At 39.0% G+C, this 14140-nt stretch overlaps 1 protein-coding gene across 2 annotated transcripts in view; it reads right to left on the bottom strand.

The window, feature by feature from the left end:
- Positions 1 to 13636, bottom strand: part of ALS2 (alsin Rho guanine nucleotide exchange factor ALS2) — an 83559-nt gene extending 69923 nt beyond the window's left edge. The window contains exon 1 of one of the 2 annotated variants that reach the window (XM_043990890.1): positions 13504 to 13636. The gene's annotated coding sequence lies outside the window, so the exon portion shown is untranslated. Of the gene's footprint in view, positions 1 to 12666; positions 12805 to 13503 lie in introns of those variants that run through there. The other variant, XM_043990891.1, reaches the window with a different exon arrangement.
- Between the last annotated feature and the right edge of the window lie 504 nt (positions 13637 to 14140).

Here is a 14140-nt window from a genome sequence, read left to right as displayed (position 1 = left end):
TTATCTAATCTTAATTGGGCCTTCATTAGTACATAGCAAGGTTTTTATTCATCTTGAACTCTATCTCACTCTCTACAGCAATTGTTCCACACATTCTCTCTCCTCAGACCTCCTATACCACCTTTCTCTATCTCTGAGCAGAGGACATAGCCTCCTAATTTAAGTGGAAAAATATAGACAATCTGTTTTGAGCTTCCTCTTCTTTATATCTTGTATTAAGCAATGGAGAACATGCTTCATCACTGATCCTCTGGAGTTGTGGGTGGTCAGAGTATTAATCAGAATTCTTATGCCAATCAAAATTATTTCTTTACAATGTTCTTGTTATTGTATAACCGGTTCTGCACAATTTACTCTGCATCAATTCATAACAAGGCCTTTTTCAAGTAAGATGCTATCTAGCTGTGCCTTCCCCCTCATTTATCCCTATTAAATTTTGTCTAATATTCTGCCCAATGTTCTAGCCTGCCAAGATCTATTTGAATAATGACTTGGTCATATACTATGTTAGCTATCTCTACTATTTCTGTATCATCTGCAAATCTATTCCATCATTCCATTTCTTTATCAAAGTCATTTACAAAAATGTTAAATAGCACAGAGTCAAACAGCTCAACTAGAGATCACCCCCCCCACACACACACATACTCACACAGACCCATTAATAACTATGTTTCTAGACACTGAACTAATTGTGATTCTACCTACTTGTACTAGCATCTAGCCCACATCTCTCCGTCTTTTCAACAATGATTTATGAAAATCTAGGTAAATTCTATCTACAGCATTCTCTTTACTTACCAGTCTAATAATCCTGTCAAAAAAGGAAATGTGATGGATCTAGTATGACCACATTCTTGAAGAACCTATGCTAGCCCTCAGTGACCTTTTTTAGGTGTTCACTAACCATTTCTTTAATATGTCCTTGAACTCTGCCAGACGGTAAAAATTGTCAATTAATAATATTTAGCTTGAAGAGAAGATTTAAGTGGGATGGGAGGGAACAGGAGTGTCATCTTCAAGGATCTGAAAAGCTACTGGGTACAACTGTCTTGGCCCTCAGAGGGCAGAACCAGGAGCTATGGATAAGAAGTTGCAAAGGAGCAAAGTTAGGCCTGAGTGAAAGTGGGGGGGGGGGGGGAAGAAGATGTGCTAATTGTTAGAACAATTCATAAGTAGAACAGACGATCTCAGGAGACAGTGCATTTCCCTAACTAGAGGTCTTCTGCAAAGGCTAGGTGATGACTCATTGGGTATGTTGGGGAGGGAATCTACACAGGTATAGGTTGAACTAGAGCAAGGATTGGGGTCTCTGAATCCTAAAAGGTTGTGGGTTTTTGATAACAGCATTTCAACATTTCATTTTATACATCTGTAAATATTCTGAGACTGTCAAAGAGCTCTGCATCACAAAAAAAGGTTAAACACCCCTTTGAGTTCCCTTCAAATTCAAAATCTATCAGTATGAAAGTAATTCTCTCATCTCTTTAGATTCTGCTAGTGCACTCTCTGGATTTCCCCTTTGCCCCACTTCTATCCATGCCTTCCAGAACCCAGTTAAATATAAGATCCTTGAGAGTGGAGACTCCCCACCCCCCCAACCTGATCCCTTCAGTCGATGGTGCTGAGAGTTGGGGCAGTTAGGATATACTTATGGATACCAATGATGCCGTGAACCAGTAAAATATGCTCCAGTATCCATGACTTTCTGTCAGTGAATAGGATGAAAAATGAAAAAGTGATGGGCTTTCTCTCTTCTCCTTTCTTGGTAGGACTAAGCAGGAGCCTTTGCCAGTATATTGAACTTCTTGCCAGTATAATATATATTACTTCTTCCAAATAGTCTGAAAATTTGGCATATTATACATTCCTGACGCACACAAATGGCATAAGGGGCATACTGCCAACAAAGCCTAACTATATATAAAACATTCCTTTTAGGTAAATGAGAATTTTATGCCAAACAATTTTACTTATTGTTGTCCCTGCAAACTCCATACATTCCTGAAATCTCTTCCTATTTACACATGTGATAGTTACTTATAAAAATAAAATTAAAGCTTTGTTTTTCTTATATTTATTGTAGCCTTTATAGTTCATTGAAAGTAGGACTTTGTCTACTTAATTTTGTCTTCCCTCTCTGATTATTATTACTCTGTACACTGTGAATAAATACTGAGTGAACCAATAAAATCACTCATCTTTCCCCCAAAATTAATTAGGTACATAAGGAAAACAAGAGATGTAGGGTATCATAACCACTAAGAAAGGGGTAATTATTTGAAAAAATTAGGATTCAATTAACCCAATTCCCAAAGCTGCAATCCAGCTCTAACATGTCTTGACTGTCATTCCATGTCATGCTCTGATTTACCATTCCTGGTTCAAATTCTTGTCAGACTTACGCTTTTGTTTTTAAAAAACCAACTTACTTCAGTATTTCAAGAATTTGTGATTTCATCAGTGTGATCATCTCTCTACCAATGCATATCCCTAAGTAGACAGAATTGCTATAGCCAAAAAAGTTTGTCACTTGCCTGCCAATCTTGCTACAAGCTACTCCAAACTCATGTAGGTTGGTCCCTGAAGAACAAACACAGACTACTCGCAGGTCTGTACTCAACACTTTTTCTACTTAGCAGGACCTGCCTGAGCTTGTGCTCTGGTGGCATTGCCGCCTTCAATATCCATGCTATTAGACAAAGGAGTAGAACTTTAGTGGACGTATAAAATTAAATACATCCTAAATTCCTGTCTTTAGAATTATCTGAATGTTTCATCTGATTATCAACATTTTAATGACAACATACTAAATTTTAATTTATATATATACATACTTACACACACACACACACACACACACACACACACACACACACACACACACACACGCGCGCGCGCCATCTGAGTGTGAGCACCATGAAGGACTGTGTCTGTTTTCAAAGGACTTGCTTAAATTAGAGAGGTTCATCATCAAAATGACATATTCTTATATTAGAATTTCATACACTGGCATTTCTAGCCCCACATTCAGTTTTGGACACCATAATAATTTGAAGAGCACCCCAAAGAAGGAAAGCAGCTGTAAGGGGAAAAAAAGCATCATGCCTCATAGTCAAATACATATTGATTAAGCTTTAGGCAATATTTTCCATATTCATATATAATTCTTCAATCTATAAAAACAGAATCACTTCCATGCCTGAAAAGATGCTGTTACTGCTGGAGCCCTTCTGTCACTAAAAGGCCCCATTTTCACTATAGTAGTTGCCAATTTCAAAATCTCAATCTCCCCTTCTCTAACTATCATAATCCTCCAGAAAAATGAAGTTTATTTCAGCCTTCAATGAGATGAAGGTTGCGGAGTTCAAAGCTACTATTGGTTCATTTCAGCTGTTTGGGTTTATTTAACTTATGGACTCCGTAAACTGGTCTGGAAATCTAATAATCATTTATGATGCTGTTTTCATGAGGAAATATTATTTACAAACATTTATTTAACAGACATTTACGGAGTGGCACAAAGCACTGTTTTAGGTACCAATTAAGGAAACATGGAATAAGGCATGGTCCTTACTTTCAAATAGCTTATAATTTCTGTAGGCCAAACAAACAATTTATAAACCCAATTCTGGAACGTAATCTTAGATTAAGGACTTATTCAATTAGGTTAAAATATAGTGATTTTTACAACACATTAATTAAAAGAATCTGCTAACATTTTCTCTGGCTGTTTCCAAAATACACAAAACACACATTTGATAAAATATCAAATAAATAAATGCCAGAAACGAATGCAGGGGAAAATGGCCTCTCTCCAAAGACTCTCGATAAACATTGATATGACAGGCAAACCAGTTTCAGGTTTTTGACTGACTACTTAATTTATTCTTGAACTCTGAACACAGCAGCCCTTTGCACGGGATATTTTCCTGTGAAAGATACATAACCATGAAGTCTGACTGTCTAGTAATGAGGGCCTTTTGATTTGTATCCATTTCATATAGAAAACGATTATTATTTCTTTCTATAATTCCCATAAAAGATTCTGATAGTGAATAACTAGAATATACGAGATATAATTTTACCAATTTAATACCTAGATATGCCCAAAGGTGCCATTTTATAGCTAGGGTAGAGGTTTTAATTGAGGGTCCATAAATAGATTTCAGAGGGTCTGTGAACATGGATTGGGGGGGGGGGAATTACACCTTTATTTCAATACAATTTTGTTTCCTTTGTAATTAATTAATTTAAAAATATTATTCTGGGAAGGCCTCCATAGTTTTCACTAGCCTGACAAAGGTCTTCATGACACAAAAAAAGGTTAACAACTTTTGAATTAATATAATTTCATTTACAACCAAATAGCATCTTCTTTAAAATTAAATGGGGTGATAGTTTTATCAATACATATAATGGAAAGAATGTTAGATTTCAAGTTTAATGATTTAGTAAAATCACTGAGCTATAATTTGAAACTATCTGTGTGATCTCAAGCATGTTACAGCCTGTAGGGGCATCATCAGTAAAATGAGGAACCTGGAATTGATGTACCTTTTCAGCTGTATAGCTATAATACTAGATTACTCAGTTCTATGGAATTTTCACGAATTCTTCAGTTGTGGAAGCAGACTTTTGACACTATGTAGTCCAACTCCTACCTGAAGCATAAATCCTCTTAATAACATCCCCAACAAGTAATCTTATGGCTTCAGAAGAAATAGTAAATTAAAATATAATATACAGAATAACTTACAAAGTTATACTGGCTTAAATCCTAAACATGGTAGATGATACATAATTAGTGAATTTTAAAAATATATCTAATCAGTGATCAAAGTGAGTGGGGCCACATATATGAGCAGAGAGAGTGAGAGTGTGTGTGTGTGTGTGTGTGTAATTTCTAGTGATTTACAGTTTACCTTGCATTAAAACAATTTCAACTCAGATACTGATTAGTAGTGGGGGAAAACCCCACAAATAGAATTGGTTCAACTATTCTGAGAAACAATTTGGAAATAATACCCCAAAAGCCATCACTGAAAATAATACCCTCAAAGTCACTAAACTGTACATACTCTTTCTTCAGAGCTACTACTATTAGGCATATTTCCCAAAGAGCTCAAAAACAGAGGGAATGAACTCATACATATAAAAGTATTTATAGCAGCACTTTTTATTGTAGCAAAGAAGTGGGGAAAAAGGAATGTATCCATCAATTAGGGAGCAGAGAAACAAATTGTGGTATATAATAGCTAGAATTTATACAGAGCTTTAAAATTTTGCTAAATATTTTAGTTGAACAGTCAATAATCACCTATTAAGTGTTGACCATATATCAGGCACTGTGCGAAATGCTGAGCATACAAAGAAAGGCAAAAGTAATCTCTGCCCCTAGGAAGTTCACAGAAGACAACATATAAACAACTATATATAGTAAAACACACAGGGTAATTTGGAGGTTAATTTCAGAGGGAAAACACAAGCATTAAGGAAAACTTGGAAACTCTTCTTACAGAAGGTGGTATTTTAGCTGAGACATAAAGAAGCAAGGGAAGCAACAGGAGTATTCATGGTATAGGGCACAGATGGGGAGAACGCTCAAAACTGGGAGATGCAGTGTCCAGAATGTCTCGTACAAAGAAAGATAAGGAGGCTAGTGTTAATGTGGATCGTAGAGTTCATGGAGAAAGTAAGGCTTAAGGAGACTAGCAAAGTAAGAAAGGATCAGGATATGACGGGCTTTAAAAGCCAAACAGAAGATTTTATATTTGATCTTGAAGACTGGCTGGTTAAGTTATTGTCCTTCATGCCCAAAGAGGACCAAAATGACACCATAATGTCAGTATCAAGGTACAGTGTGTCTGACCATGCCTTATCAGACCAATATGAGTTGGAAGGCTCTACCATAGATCAGGCACAAACAGTCCATGTGAATATTTGGAGTGGAGATGTCCCTAAGTTTGTACATCCTGTGTTTTAGCTACTGCAATTCTGCCTTGTTCATAGAACGCAGTGCCTTCTTTGATGTAATAGGATTTTATAACTAAAATTTACTGAATAAGGGAGCAACATGGTCAGATCTTTAGGAAGAGCACTTTGATAACTGAGTGAAGGAAGGACTAGAATGAAAAGTGACTTAAGACAGGGAGAACAAACATTTTTGTGATAGTAGGTGATAAGGACCTACAAGGTAGTGTCAATGTCAAAGGAGAGAAGGTGGGATACAGCAGACATGCTGTGAAGGTAAAATCACTGGAACCTGGCAACAAATTGCATATGAGAAGTAGGAGTGAAAAGTCTAGGATGGCACCTAGGTTTTGAGCCTGGGTGACTGGGAGGATGGTTGTGCCCTCAACAGTCATATGGAAGTTGGAAAGAGGGGAAGAGTTTGAGGGAAAAGATAACACAATTTTGGACATGTTGAGTTTAAGATGTCTATAGGTTATTCAGTTTCAGCTGTTCAATAGACAGTTGGAGACTGGAAACTAGATAGAGGTAAGGAGAGAAATTAGGGCTAGATAAATAGATCTGAGAATTACTGGCATAGAGAATAAAACTGAATCCATGGGAGAAGATGAGAGCACTAAGTGAAACAGAAAAGGAGGAGACGAGGGCCTAGGACAGAGTCTTAGGGAACACTCAGAGCTGATGGGAGGAACCTAAATAAAAATCCAGCAAAGACTGAAGTGGGATGGTCAGAGAGGTAGAAGAACCAGGAAAGAACAGTGTCACAGAAACCCAGAGAGAAGAGACTATTAAGAAACAAAGGATGACTAACAGCGTCAAGGATGGCAGAGAGGTCGAGGATATGGATTGAGAAAAGGCCAATAGATTTGGAAATTAAGAGATCACTGACCTATCAGACTTATGGATAGAATTTATGACTAAACAAGAGATAGGGAGCACCATGAAGTATAAAATGGATAATTTTTATTACATTAAATTTAAGTTTTTGTAAAACTAAAACCAATGTAGCCAATTTTAGAAGGAAAGCATAAAATTGGAGGAAAATTTTTACAGACAGGTTCTCAGATAAAGGTGTCAAATCTTAAATATATAGAGAACTTTGTCAAATTTATAATATGGGTCATTTCCCATATCAAAAGATATGAACAGGCAATTTTTCAATGAAGAAGTGAAAACTATATATAGTCATACAAAGATATGCTCTAAATCATTCTTGATTAGAGAAATGCAAATGAAAACAACTTTGAGATATCATCTCACACCCATCAGATTGGCTAAAATGATAGAAGAGGAAACTGACAAATGTTGGAGGTGATATGGAAAAACTGGGACACTAATACACTGTTAGTGGAACTGTAAACTGATCCAACTGTTTTGGAGAGCAATCTGGAATTAGGCCCAAAGACTTATAAAACTATGTATGCCCTTTGGCCCAACAAATCACTCTTTGGTTTGTTTTCCAGGGTGAACAGTAAGAAAATAACCTATTTGTTCCAAAATATTTATAGCTGCTCTCTGGTAGCAAAGAACTGGAAATTGAGGGAATGCCCATCAGTTGGGGAATAGCTAAAAAAGCTGTGGTATACGATTGTGATGGAATACCACTGAGCTGTATGAAATGATGAACAGGTTGATTTTAGAATAAGAGAGAAAGCCTTGCACGAAATAATGAAGGCTAAAATGAGCAGAAGCAAGAGAACGCTGTATACAGTAACAGCAATATTATTTGAAGAACTGTGAAATAAAGTTATTTTGTGTATAAAAAATACTCAAATCAACTACCAAGGACCTATGAAGGAAGATGCTATCCACATCTCCAGAGAAAGAACTGATAAATAGAAGTATGTATAGTATGGTTTTATATTTGTGTGCACATATGCACGTACACACACACACACACACGAAATGGGAATTTGTGGTTTTATATTGAATCCACTTTTTGTGTTGTGCTGTGTACATGGCAATGCTTTTTTCTTTTTGTATTTAAGTCCGAAATGAATTTTTTGGGGGGGTGAGGCAATTGGGGTTAAGTGACTTGCCCAGGGTCACACAGCTAGTAAGTGTCAAGTGTCTGAGGCCGGATTTGAACTCAGGTCCTCCTGAATCCAGGGCCAGTGCTCTATCCACTGTGCCACCTAGCTGCCCCCCAAAATGAATTTTTTTAAAAAAAGAAAAAGGTTAAAAAAAAGATCCCTAGTAACTTTGGAGAGAGCTGTTTCATTTTATGAAATCAAAAGTCAGACTACAGAAAGTTAGGAAGAGAGTAAGAGGAAAGTGGAGGCACCTATTTTGGACACCTTTCTCAAGTTCATTAGCAAAAAGGAGGAGATATAATACAGCCATTGAGGATGGATGGATGAAGTGAGAATTTTTTTTAAAGATAGTGAAGAAATAAACATTTGTAGGCAGTGGAGAAGCAGCCAGTTGACATAGAGAAATTGAAGATTAGAGAGCATGGGGATGATAGAAGGGGCAATCTGCTGGAGAAGACAAAATGGAATAGAATCATAAAAACTCTGTGAGACAGGTGCTATTATTAACCCCATTTTATAGATGAAGAAACTGAGAATGAAAAAGATTAAGTGACTCCAAATTTGGGTTTTCCTGACTCTAAGTCCAGCAGTCTTTCCACTATGCCAATTTAATTCCTTTTAAGTATATGAATGTAATAAAATGGTATTGCAGAAATTACAAACATGACAGATGCATAGCAACTAGGAAGGCTTGTATAAACTGATGCAGAGTAAAATGTGCGGAACTAGAAGAAAAATTTACACAATTACTGCCATAAAGAATGTAGGGGGGAAAAAAAGAAAAAAAAATAGAATGTAGGGAAAAAGAACTTTTAAAATGATCAACCATGATTTCAGAGTACTTTCCTGAGAGGTGATGGTGTAAAGTAAGATATGCATGTTCAGACATGACTAATGTGTAGCAGTTTTTTCTGTAAGAGTACTTATTTGTTACAAGAGCATCTATGGGAGGAAGGGAAAAGGTGAGCTACTAGTAGTGCTAAACATGTAAAAAAGAGCTCACACACACAAATATTTAAATATATGCAGAAAACTAAAAAGCTCAGAAGGGAAAAAAGGACAATTTTATCATCGCTTTTAAATTTAATATGCTTTTAAAAATCCTTATTTTCCTCTTTGTGCATAGAAATCTAAAAGTTTATTGATAATTAAGTTCATAATAAAATAAATTAAAATAAAGTAAAAATTAAAAAATATACCAAATGTTTATAAAATTCAAAGATTAAAGTCAACAAAATTGTAAACATTTATTTTTTAAATTACTATTTGTTACTCAATTATATATATTTGTAACTGTTTACTTTTTAATGTTACTAGATCAAAAACAATAAATAGGAAGGACACCTGTATTTATATTTGCTTCACTGTTTAGTTTATTAAATTTTATATCTGGATTTAATACAGGTTTATTATACTTCCATATTTCCCAAGAGTACAGGAATACGGGGTAGCTAGGTGGCACAGTGGATAAAACACTGGACTTGGATTCAGGAGGACCTGAGTTCAAATCCAACCCCAGACAGTAGCTGTGTGACCTTGGGCAAGTCACTTAACCCTCATCACCCCACAAAAATTAATTTTTTTTAAAAGAGTACAGGAATAGTATTTTTTTGCCATTCTCAAGGATCTTCATACTTCAAAAAAAAATCACCTAACATCTTTTAAGAAGGATCAGACTCAAGCTTCTTAAGCACAATATTTTTCCAAGAGCTCTGCATCAAAAGCAAAGCAAAACTGCCTAGGTAACTGGTTTGCCTCTACTCCTGAGAAAAGCTACCTACAGAAAGCACATCTCTCTGAGTAGTAGTGGAAGACAGAATATCCTTCCCCCTTACCAGTCCCATTCACCCAGCAAAAAAAGTGCTTTTGATAAAGTCATATGGGAAGAGAATATATACACAAGTCTACTTATTTCCTTGCTGTCTTCCACAGTGTAAAGTATAAGTGCCCTGAAAACAGGGACTTTCTTTGTATCCCTCATGCTTAGTACAATGCCTGGAGTGTTGTAAGCATGTAATAAATGCTTACTGACTGACTGAAATTGATATTTTTATTAGTTCTTTCTACTCTTAACAAGAACTGAGACTGAATTATATGGTAGTGGTCTGGAATTAAAGTTAGAAACCTAAACTTCATTTCCACTTCTACTATCTCTATCAAAAGGATACAGTATAGAATGAAAAAGTATTTCTACTGGGTTAAGTTTTGGGGAAAGAAACAGTTAACACACACTGATAATAAAAGTGAAACACTGACAGATCAGTAGGATTGAGTCTTGCACTGGACTTCCATGTCTCTAGAAGAGAGAATGAAACTGACAACTGTGCAACTCTTCCTCACTTAAATCCAGTTCAAGCCCAAGTTAAGACATCACCCCATTATGTCACTGGTCCTCTTCAAAAATGAAGGATCAACAACAGCTGTGTGACCAGGGGTAAATCACTTAACCCGACACAATTTCCTTCTCTGTATGATAGGGTTAATCATACCATCATTATTTACCGTACAGGTTTGTTGTGAGAATCAAATGAAATCATTTATGCAGAATGTTTTACCGAGGAACCCATCTATGCACTTAAAGTGGTCCTTTGCTTTTCCCTTCATACCCATGGAGTAAAATCTGTCATAAATCTCAACACTGCTCTGTTTTTCTTTCTTTATGGGTTTCCACTCTCCCTAACCCCTCCATGAAGGACTTTCCCTCATACTTCACCAAAAAAAACCATGAGGCTATTCACCAAGACCTCCCTCTTTTCCCTTCATCTTGTACCCTTTAACATCATCTTCCATAATCTCTTCCTCACTCGTTTGAAAATTCTAAACTTTTCTGAGGTTGTGAGACCTACATTTTCTTGTGCTAGGAAACTCCAAGCTCTGCATGTCTTTCTTTAGGTTTGGTACAGCAATTGAACAAATTTAAATAATAACTAGCACTTTAATGTCTGCAAAGGTCTGTGTAAATATTATTCCCATTTTACAGATGAAGAAACTGAGGCGTCCAGAGGTTAAATGACTTGCCCAGGTCACATGGTTAGTGTCTGAGGCAGGATTTGAATTGGTGGTCTTCCTGACTCCAGATCTCTCTATCCACATCAATACTTAATTGGTTCTGATATGGATAGCATTAGTATTTTCCCCATGCAGGCAGCTAGGTGGCACAGTGGATGGAGCACTGACCCTGAAGTTGGGAGGATCTGAATTCAAATGTCACCTCAGACACTTACTAGCTGTGTGACCCTGGGCAAGTCATTTAACCCCAACTGCCTTAAATATCCAGACCATCTCCAGTAGTCCTGATGTGTATCTTGCCACTGGACCAGGATGGCTCTGGAAGACAGAGTGAGGTTGGTGACCTCGCACAGCCTTCCCTCACTTAAATTCAAGTCACTGCAAGTCAGGACATCACCCAATGTCATGGTCCTCTTCAAGCACACAGGACAAATAACAACAAAGTTTCTCAAAGAATCTTGATGTAAAGAATAAGTATCCATTGAAAAGACAAAATTTTATATACAAGTAGGTCCTGATTGGTGAAAAAAATGAATCACAAAGTCATCCACCCTTGAATTGGAAGATGAAATAAATAAGCTTTCCACAATAATTTCATTTCTTTCTATTTGGAGAATAAAGAAGTTAGTTATGGTCTGGAGATATTAGAGATAGAAATTAAGATTAATCCTTGAAATTGTATCTAATGCAATAATAAAATTTCTGAATAAATTGTTAATTCTAACCCAATTTATAAGAAATACACAAAGGAGCTGTGATTTTATCAGTGGTGAAAACTCCACTTCCTCCATCAACAAATACAGGAGACACTTAATAGTTAAGTGACTCACTCAAGGTCAGGTTGCTAATTGTCAGAAGAGGAATTTGAACCAACATCTCATTGATTCCAAACTAATGTTTTCCCCATCCCAGAATAAAATAATATTAATAAACAAAAACAAACGCCAAAAGTGAAGACTCTACATTCCATCAATGTGCAAAGGCTGCATCCATAAACCCCATCTATACACACAAACCGAAACCACAGCAGTTTGTGACAAAAAGAAAAAAAAAACACCTCTCCTTCCCGTTTTTTTAAGGTTTACAAAGTGTTTTTTCTAGCTCTAGAAGGTTTCATTCAACAAATATTTATTAACCATGTTCGATAAGAAAAGAGTTGGGAAATACAAGTAGGAAGATAAGGTCCTTGCCGCCACAGAGCTTATAATTTAAAAGACAAAATACATATACAAAGATAACTACAATATGAACTAGAACGTAAGTGATTTGGAGAAGCACACTGCCTTGAGCAAGGAGAAATCCTTGCAAGACTTTTGTAACTCCACTCAAACAGACATCAAACTTTATTGCTGAAAAGTTACCGAATGGATGCTGTGGAAACAAGATAAGGATTTGTGCTTGGGCGAGGTAAGGTCATTCACTCACTGCCTTTTCCATCCTAATCCTCAAGTAAAATACTTCGGTATTTAGGCTCTTTAGTCATTCCCAAATCACTCCCTGATATGTTTAACTACAGCTCTAGCTAAACTAATGTTCCAAGGATCTAAACCAGGGCTTCGTAAATAAACTTTTCCCACTCGCGACCCCTTTTCGCCCAAGACGTGTTTACGCGACCCCGGGTACGTAGGTATATAAAACAGGTATACATAACCTTTTCCTGTTGCCAAATTTTTCTTCTGCGGGTCGCGACCCACAGTTTAAGCAGCTTTGCTCTAAGCCAACCTTATTACCATTAAATCTCTAAGGACGTTATCTCTTCGTTTGATTAGACGGCATCGTTTCCTCGTAAGAGATAAGAAGTCGGGGCGGCAGAACCTTCCTCCCCAGGTTGTTCTCCTCCTCCTCCTCTCTTCAGCTCTTCCCCCGGCCCCCCAGCTGCGCGCTTTGCACAAAGTTCCCCGAGTTAAAGGCTGTTACTCAGCAGCACCCCGCTGCCGACGCTGGGACATGGGGAGTCCGCGCCCGCGGGCCGGTCGATACACGGACTGCTACCCACCCCCGGAGCCCGAGGCTGGCTCCCAGGAGGGGACAACGCGTGCCTGAGGGCGCGGAGAGGGAGAAATCCCGCAGGTGAAGCTGAAGAGGAGCCGGAGAAAAGGCCGGGAGCCGCCGAGGGGAGAGGGCAAGAGGAGCTCCCCACAACCAACATGGGGGTAAGGGGGAGGTGGAGAGAAAGGAGGGGCGCGATGGAGGCAGAGCGGGGCCTGGCGGCGGGAAAACCAGGCGGTCGGGCTACTAAGCTGGCCGGGGGTCCGGCCGAGCCCCCGAAGCCCCTCCCCAAGAGGAGAGCTCCCGGGGAGGCTCCGGACGCCTCTCCGGCCCTCTCGGCGGCTGCCTCTCGTCACAGCCCGGGCAGGGCCCGGCTTCGTTCGCCCTAGCGCCCCGCTTTCGCTTGAACGCTCTCGGCCCACCACCCCCGGATCCCTCTCGGGCCCCCTCTCCCCAGCCAAGGCTCAGCCAGCCGGTGCAGAAGCTCCGTTCCCCTCACCTCTCAGACGTCGTCACCGCCGTCGCCGCTGCCGCCGCCGTCGCCACCGCAGCTAGATCAGCTGATTCACGAGCGCTGGGGGCGGGGCATCGAGGGGAAAGGGCGGGGCCGGAGAGAGCGCGAATGAGTCGATGGGGAGGACCGAAGTGTAAAAGAAGGGAGGGAAGAAAAGAAGCCTTGTTAACGGAGCCGCGCTTGGGTCAAACTTAGCGAATCGGCGTTGAGCTTGGTCCTTCCCATCTTTCCTTTCTTGTATTGGTTGGTTGGAACGAGGGCAGGGGGAAAGGCAGCCACTGAAGGGGAGTTGTTGGAACGGTGACGTATGGCTGTCGTCATTAGCATCCTAACGCCTTCTCTGCTTCCTATGGTAACAGGTGCCTGAGCTTTAGGGGAGGGGTCGGGAGAATGTCCTGTGGTGCTTGGCTGTATTTGTCTGGTTCTGGTTTAAATGGACAAGCAGCTGGCGGGTGTATCATTGTTATTAAACTTGTAGAGACAACATTTACCTGCCCCGTGGTCCCCCGCACGCCCACACCTCCTCGCACACCTGGTATCACAGCCACGCACATCTGATGACAGTGAGTGTCACATTCTGCGCACACAGAACCTCCAGCCAGCAGACATTCAGTACTCCAAC

Source organism: Dromiciops gliroides, chromosome 3 (genome assembly GCF_019393635.1).
Source record: "Dromiciops gliroides isolate mDroGli1 chromosome 3, mDroGli1.pri, whole genome shotgun sequence".
Taxonomy (NCBI): Eukaryota; Metazoa; Chordata; class Mammalia; order Microbiotheria; family Microbiotheriidae; genus Dromiciops; species Dromiciops gliroides.
The sequence above is the reverse complement of the archived record's forward strand: the minus strand, read 5'-3'. Positions and strand labels throughout refer to the sequence as shown.